Genomic DNA, 8,520 nt, shown 5'->3' with positions numbered 1-8,520 from the left:
CATTAACACACGCCACGTATCTCAAATCTACATTTCCATGAAGATTTCGCTACAGTATAAGTTGACGTTGCTCCTCAATTTAATGTCTTAGTTTTTTAGGGATACAGACATTATTAGAAGTCAGTGTTTTGACACTGCCTCCTCGTCAGACACATGGATGAAAACGCGTGAGGAAGTCCCGTGCGTAAATACGATATAAAAAAAAAGTCAATCTGTTAGAAAAGAATTGCAATGAAATGTATACACGCTGACCCCAGGCAAAGTGCGTAAGAACATGTCCGAGAAGGAACTGTAGACGATCGAGCGGTCGTGGCGCGGGTATCACTGTCCAGTTTGCCTGATATGATGGACACCTGCAATTTGCTTGGGTATTTCCACCACCACACACACACTGAGCTACCTCAGTGAAGAATACTTCAAGGTTTGTGAGAGAGGCTTGGAGACTACGTCTCGCTATGTGCCTGTGCGCACGCTGACGAATGATGTGTGTGTGTGTGCGTTTGAGAGAGAGAGAGAGAGAGAGAGAGAGAGAGAGAGAGAGAGAGAGAGATAGAGAAAGCGAGAGAAAGCGAGAGAAAGAGATTGATAGAGGTTTTGTCCACGCGTGTGTGCATGTGTGTGGGAAAGATGGGAGGTATTTGTACAGGGTTTCTTGTAGTTACATTGGACAGCATGTACATCAGCACTCGCATTGTGCGTTCGAATGTGTGGAGTACAAGATGAAGCTATACTTTCAGTTTTACTCACATAATTTTTAATGTTTTGGGAAATCTGTCTGAAAATGTGTGTATGCATCTGTAAATCTAAATGTATGAATGTGATATGTACATCAATGACCATTATTTGGATAAAAGTTGATGGTCCAGTGACAATCTTATCATAATTGTTCATTGTGCAATTCTCAAATTGTGGTTTTGCACTTGATGAGCACACAGAAACAGCAACCTCCTCTAATTAAAAAGGTACTACTCTTTTGAATACATCCTGCTGTAGTTGTTGGAATGCAAAGCCTGAATACGGACCCAATGCTAAAAGATAAGAGTGATGTTGTTTACTACACAGTATATGCAAACACAATATCAGGTGTTTTATAATTTTTTATGCCCACCTACAGTACAGTACTTTGGGTCATTTTTCTCTGTAGGAAAATAAGTCTGATGAATCAAGTGTTAACCTAAAACTGTACTGTGCATTTTCTTTCATAATATCTCCAACTAGTTTGTTTATGGAAAATACAAGTACACATAAAGGGTGGTAAGGCCAAGAGACAGGATAAAAAATGACTGTTGTACATTCATAATGAATGTCCCGCGATGGCCATTTGAACTGGCTGGTCAGTGGTTTGTGGGTGAGCTGGCCTATACAGCTCGCAGTGTCGGATTAATCATCTGTCAGCGGGCAATGTAGAGACTGTAGTCCCTCGGGCTGTGTGGCTTTTCATGAATCAAAGGTGTCTCCGTTTCCCCCCGCCTTGCCAGATGCCCTCCTCATATGGCACGATAATCAGCCGCCAAGACAGAAGCAGCGAATGAACCCAGCCCTAAATGTAGCTACCAAGCCCTCATGTCTGCCAACACACATACACAACTCCATTTGTATCCATGACGAGCCTTAAAGTTCTTTTCCAAAGGCTTCAAACGTGGAATATCCCCTATCCATCAGACCAACACTAGTGGATATCAGCCTGGATTTTTGAAGCTGCAGTAGAGGAATGGAAAAAACACCTAGAATATGGAAGTTTAAATAATTGGTCCGTAAGTTATTAATGATACAAGCGCCACACTCAATCCTTTTCGCAGATGGAAGATTCATGAATCTTGCGAGGTGGAGAGATCCATCACTGGACGTAACTCCTCCTCCTCTCAGCATTTGGCTGCCAAGGCACAGCCACACAGTGCAGACAGCTGAAGTTTCACTGTGTCAGCCCAAAACCTGTTTCCCCCTTTTAGTTTAATTAGACAGAGGAGCCCTCCAATGTGATTATCCCAGATGAGTTTTGCTCCATTAGATAGCGCTGACCATAAATCTCAGCCAGAAGAAATTGAACTTTTATTTATTGGCTTTGATTTTTACAGGCCAAGAGGGGAATACTGTCCACATCCTAGTTTCGTACTTTGGTTTACCCCAAACAAGCAGATTGTTTGTTTGTTGTGGAGGATTTGTTTAGGATATTATTTCTGAGAAGTTGACTTACATAGGAATAAAACAGGAAGTATTTCTGTTTTATTCAGTATTGTACACAGGACACATACATAATGTACATACATAAGTGCTTTTATCATTTTTTGGATGCACACCCACTATGAACCCAATTGTCTTCAGTGAAATGGTTCAGATCAATCAAGTTCAGCCTAAACTTCTTTGATGGAATCATTGTATTGATCTGCTTTTAATCCTGAATTGAGACTTGATTTTAACATCAGGATTTTAAGATTTGTTTTGAATACTTTATCTGATAATGTAACTGATGCAGACAGTTAAACCACACACATACACACACACACACACACACACACATGCAAACACTGCAAATAGTTAAAACCAATTGAGTTCCATGACCCCATGAAAACCTGAGATTGCGTCTGATTGTTCTCCATCATTAATCACTGTTCCCCAAATCAGTCAATCAGAGGAACATGCAGGCATGCAACATACAAGATGTATAAAGATGTCACGGTTTGGGAATAGTCTAATTACTATGACTGCAAAGCCTTTCGAAAACCTACCTCAGGTCAGTAACCTTTGTTATAGCTTGGTTCATAATCTGTGTTAACACTCACTTTGAGCCTTCGGGGCTCCACAAAGTGTAGCTAACCTTCCAACTAGCTAACCTCCATCAAGGCAAATGAGGGGCAATATGCAAAGGCAGAGTCAATGCCATTTCATTTCATTAAGGGAGTCGAGGGAGACTCCAGGGGGAGTTCAAAGCTGGCAGAGTGGGGGAAGGAGATGGATAGGAGACAGGCAGCTTGGCACGGCTCGACGCCGGGAACCTTAAACAAACTGGGATGCAGCTTAGTCTGTTGATCTGTCAATCCCTAACTCCCTCTGTCCCTTCTGTGGGATTATTCTGACCCAACTTAAAGGATACTGTAATCATATTTAACAGTCATACATACATTAAGGTCTATTCGAAGGATTGGTCACTCGATTGAGTCGAGGCCATTAGGTGGAAGCTTAATTAAGATAAGAATCTCTCTTCCTCTCACTTCCTTCCTTCCCTTATCTTGCTCGACCGTGTCAATGCTTTATCTCTCGTTCTGTCTAGCGAACTATGTCACTTGTCAGCTGTGAGCTTTTTTTCCTCCAAAATTGATTGCAGCTAAAGAGGGTGACCAAAGCGCTTTGGATGATTAGATGAACTCTGAACTCACAAGGTGCAAATGGTCATAATTACTCCGCTGTTCCAGTGATAAAGCTGCCATCCAGAGCTTTTAAACAATCTTTTATGGGAGAGAAGCAGGAATGAAATCATTGCTGTAACTCCCTTTGATAAATACTTTGAAACCATAAGTGCCAATGACGTCTACTAAGAGCAGTTCAACTTTTTTAATGATGCAAACCAATTGCATGGGGAATAAGAATATATATTGATTGGTGATAAAATAGTGCCGGTGACATAATTCTTGGAAAATTCTGGGTACCAAAACCAGGTCAACTGATGGATTTGTTGACCGCTGTGTGCCCTAACAGCTATGCATAAAAACTGTGTGAAGGAACCCCCAATTTTAAATACAGTATTGATTTACTAGTGGTTTGGTAAATAGGCCTCTTCATCTTCCATCCTAGCTGCGGCTGCCGTCTTCATCACAGTACCACGGGAGTCTCCTTAGGCTCTTTATTACTCCCATAATTTTCTGAGCACCTCACTCCACATGAATCTTACACTAACCTGCGATCCGCCAGAAACCTGGAGTACTGCAGTTCACTAACTTAGCATTTTTATTTTATCACCACTAAACTAGGAAATAAATACCCACAAACTGAAATATAATCCCCTGTAGTCTTTACGGTGATCAGAAAAGTTTGTTTAATCGATACTCCCACCTTGACCACCTTAGCAGAGTTTTAACTGACTTCCAACAGCGGGTGTTTAGTGAAGTACAACAGTATGGGGTTCTCTGTCCATAAATGGCAATCTGATCCATGCTCTGCTTGATATGCTGCTTGGGGAAAGAGTGACATCTTAGGTCCTACTGGACCATATTATAAAAAATAATGCAGCTCAAGCTCTATCCACCGTGTGAGATAAATGTGCTCTCCAAACCAGACGTTTCAGCATACTTTGTTCATTTTCTTTTATGTGTTTTTTTGCTTTCAGTCGAAAGCAATAATGGTAGAAACCATCTAGATTGTTCTGGAGCACAATACGGTGAAATAAATTACATTTTGTTATCACTTGCCCATGTGAATTGAATTGACTACCCATGCAAGACCGCCAAGTGTTTTCTTGTCCTCCTTTTCCGAAAGAAATGAAACGTAATTAAAAACCTGTTTGGGATTAATTTAGAAGATTAGAGGAGCACCTCATTAGGCATTGGCTTTTATCTTCCTCATCTGGGAAAGGACAGTGACTTTTCAGTACTGGCCAAACGTGAGAAAACTAGGGACTTTGGCATGAAATGGTATTAACTTAGGGAGTGTTAACTTAGACGTTGGATTGAGTGGTTCCTTGTATAATTGTTTCACATTTCTGTTTGACAAACTCTGTAATATTACACATACTTTTTGGCAGGGCTCTCTCTTCGAAATGTGGTTTTGGTTTGCCTAGAGAGGAGAGAGTAAGAGACGTGCATTTGGTTCCTACAAGATACTTGGGTTTTCGCCTTTGGGATCGATACCCTGATGAGACGTGGGCCCTAAATCCCAGAGTTGTTGCTCTGCTGACTTCCCTCAACTGCTCCACTTGAGGAAAGAAAAAAAGCAAGAGCCAAACAGGAGCCTGTCACAACACCATCCATCACCAACGCCAACCCTGTCCTCAGGACTTGGTCTCTCCCACAGCCCCCAGAGGGTTTGCACAAGGTTGGGCTCGCTGCCTCCACTGAGATAAGCTATGGCTCTCCGTTGGCCAAGACAGACCGTTATATCAGACTAATGGAGTGTGCAGCTAAGCTTACTGCTGCATTTTGGGATCCATCACCAGAAGTGATAGTGGTCAACAGTTATGTGTCTCACTTAGGTTACTTTCACAGTGTTTAGGAGCCAAGAGGGTTGAAGATTTGTAGACCCTGCTTTTTCATTTGTTGGTGAATAGTTGATTAAGCTATTACATTGATTTCACGTTTAACATTTAAGACATTAGACGACAAAAAAGAAGATGAAATGTCTCAATGTGTAATTTGCTGTATTTAATTATATATCCCCGTGACCTCATTTCCTGAGAGAATTGAGCAGGAGATGAAGGTAATACCCCACTATCTCAAACGCTGAATTTATTACTCAGCCCAGAAATAAAAAGGTAAATCTACTGATGTGGGCTTTTCTTTTTAATCAGATCCTATCCTCTTTCCTCTCTGTGCTGCTGTTTAAAGCAAATGGATGCATGGGGCTGGGACATCAAAGAACCCCATACAAACAAAATTAGGGGGATGGGAAGTGAGACAGAGCAGCTAGGGGCTATGGGATGGCAAGAGAGATAGTATCTGCTGACTGGACTGCTCCTTTGGGAGGATAAAGACTGGAAGAGGCCGGGAAGAAAGTCTAGTCAAGGCCATGATGGAGCCTTTGGGCACACACATGCAAGCGTTACAAGTTTAAGGAGAACAGTTGAATAAGGGGGACGGCACTGGCAAACTTCCTTTGCTTATTTCGCACAAGGACGATTGGGATGTCAATGTCCCACGATGCCTTCCATCTCTGAATCCATTTCTTTGGGTTGCCCCGGTGGACCATGGTGGGCGGCTTGTTTACACAGAAAGAAGGATCACCAATTTTACTCTACTGCCGATCCGGCTATACTCAGGGGTTCATTGTCATCCACTGTTTGTCTCGAGTTGGTAAAGCCTCTCTGTACAGCCATTATTCTGTCCTATTCAACCACGAGTACTGTGCTTTAGATTGGGCTTCATATCTTGAAGGTCATGTTTGAGTGACATCTTAGCAGAAAATGGCCTGCAAGTGCTGCCGCTAGAGCTCTCCATAGCTGGGCTGTGCAGTGGAGGGATAGATAATGGCCCTTTACTGACAGCGGGATGAGAGGGCTTTCAGAATTACTATTTGGGAAGATATGAGCTATCAACATGCCAGTTTCCAGGAACCACTCGACAGGAGGCATCTCATTCTCTTTGTTTGATGGTTTCTTGCCACTCAAATGTTTCTCTGTATTATTACTTGTACTTATTTCGCCAAAAAGCCAGTTACCTGGTGTTAAATAACCGCACAATAACATATTCAAAGTGCAAGTCTATTTCTTCCGGCGTATACACAAGCCTAAAAGGCTATTGAGGCTTCCCTATCTGTTGACCTGACATGCCAATTACGATGCTATTTTTCTCACACTGGAAAAACATACTTGACTGGAATAGTACATTCGACTCGCCACTGTTGACATTGAAAGCCGATAAATAAAGCGTGGAGCCCTCGAGAAAGTTTACACTGAGTAAGTCGCAGGCCTGTGAGTTATCGTATATTGTCGTAACTTGACGTAATGAAGTGGACTCGAATGAAAGGAATCAGCGGGTCAGCTTGAAAAAGCGTGGGGTTGCGATGGCTTCCAAAAATGAACGGTGGGAAAGAAGCACATACACATGTGTGAACAACTTTGGCAACATTGGCTTGATGAGAGATGGATTTTGTGCTTGATATGAAGCCTTTTTAAAGATGCATTGTAAGAGCTTTGGGCTGGGAACCTTCACCTTGTCAGGAATAACTACAACATTATAGTCCAGTTTGAAGCCAGTCCCTTTCGTGGGCAGCTCCAAGTTCCCCTCGTTGTTGTCCTCCATCTCTTTGTCAAACTGATCTTTCATGTATTATCCATTTAATATGTGCATGATTTGTTCTGCTCGACATTCTGTGTTTTCCTTTGGGACTCAAGCAAGGCGTCCTCAGCTTAGAGGACAATTGCTGTTGCCATGTACAAGTAAACTGTGTATCGCTCTAGTGAGGCCAGGCACTACTGGAGTGATATTCTTCCAGGTCAAAGGGCACCAGGACTTCTCTCCATGGCTTCGTTCTCGGCAGCTTCGCCTCAGGCCAGTATTGTTCTTCCAGGTCAACTGGCTCTGGTGTTCTTTTTCTAGGTCACTTTGAGACGTTGCGACGCTGCAACTGGTCAAGGCTGCTGTGTGATTCTGGAGATGACCCAATAGCTGTCAGCTCTCTGGTGTGGATCGCTCGGAATGATGAGGCTTAGATAACTATTCATAATATGTGGAGCCACAGTTGATGGTACAGAGAGAAGGTAAAAAGGGCTACTTGAAGAAGTGCATAGATTTCAGAGTCTCATCCAACCACGTCAGAAAAACATAATCTAGACTATCAAGAAAGTAATGGGAGGTGACCCCCCTCCACTATGCATTGTCTTGCTTTCTTATCACTACAACAGCCCTTCGCAGTATTTTCCTAGACATCCTGACTCCAGTCACCATAACTACTTTACTTGAATACATGGTTTCTATCATTATAACCTGTGTTAAGCATCCGTTACAACCTGCTCCACTCTTACAAAATAATATAGGAATACAGCAATTGCTGCGAAATATGATATTTGCTTTGATTTGACATAAGGTAATATGAATATGGTGGGGGCTGAAAAAACGCCTACTCTCATTATAAGTTGCCACAACCCACTACAGAACTGTAGAAACACACATTCTGAAGATGTATTTCATCCAGTATTTTGAGGATTTGAAAATGATGTTGTCTGTCGTCTGTATCCATGCAACTTTTCCTCGAAGCTGATTATCCTCTTGAAATGAATTCTAAGGTTTTTTTCATTCATTGAGATTGAATGTAGACACTTTCTTTTGGAGGTCACTTAATGCACGGTCAGCATTGCATGTGAGGGAGACAACAGTGTGTGTGTGTGTGTGGGTGTGTGGGGAAAGGTCAAAGATGAGAAAAAGCAGGCAGAGACACACTACCAAAATGTCAGAGTGATCTGACCGCAAATAACACACACCCTGAAGTCCAGCCGCAGTGATGTAAGACACATGCTGGAAGAACATTTCATTTTTTCATACTTGCAGGTATTAGACAACGAAATGTGAAGATCATCTGATGCACAATTGAGAAAGAAAATATGCTCATTAACCACATAGACCAAACACATTCATTTAAAGGTACAATAGTTATTTTTTAAAGACAAATTAAAAGTTGTGCCCCCTGTAAACATGTTTAAGCTATGGAGACAAGAGTTATATAACAACTATGATAGCTCGGTGCAGGTGGGGCGTTAAAAAAGAAAAGTTTAATGAAAAAGGACAGGCTTACCTGCTGGAAGTTAGTGATGCCCACTGACAATAAATTGATCAGAATATGATTAAATATAAACGGCCAGTCTCTTGTGTCAATCTG

Source organism: Osmerus mordax, chromosome 8, assembly GCF_038355195.1.
Source record: "Osmerus mordax isolate fOsmMor3 chromosome 8, fOsmMor3.pri, whole genome shotgun sequence".
NCBI classification, from domain to species: domain Eukaryota; kingdom Metazoa; phylum Chordata; class Actinopteri; order Osmeriformes; family Osmeridae; genus Osmerus; species Osmerus mordax.
This window is presented reverse-complemented; position numbering follows the sequence as displayed.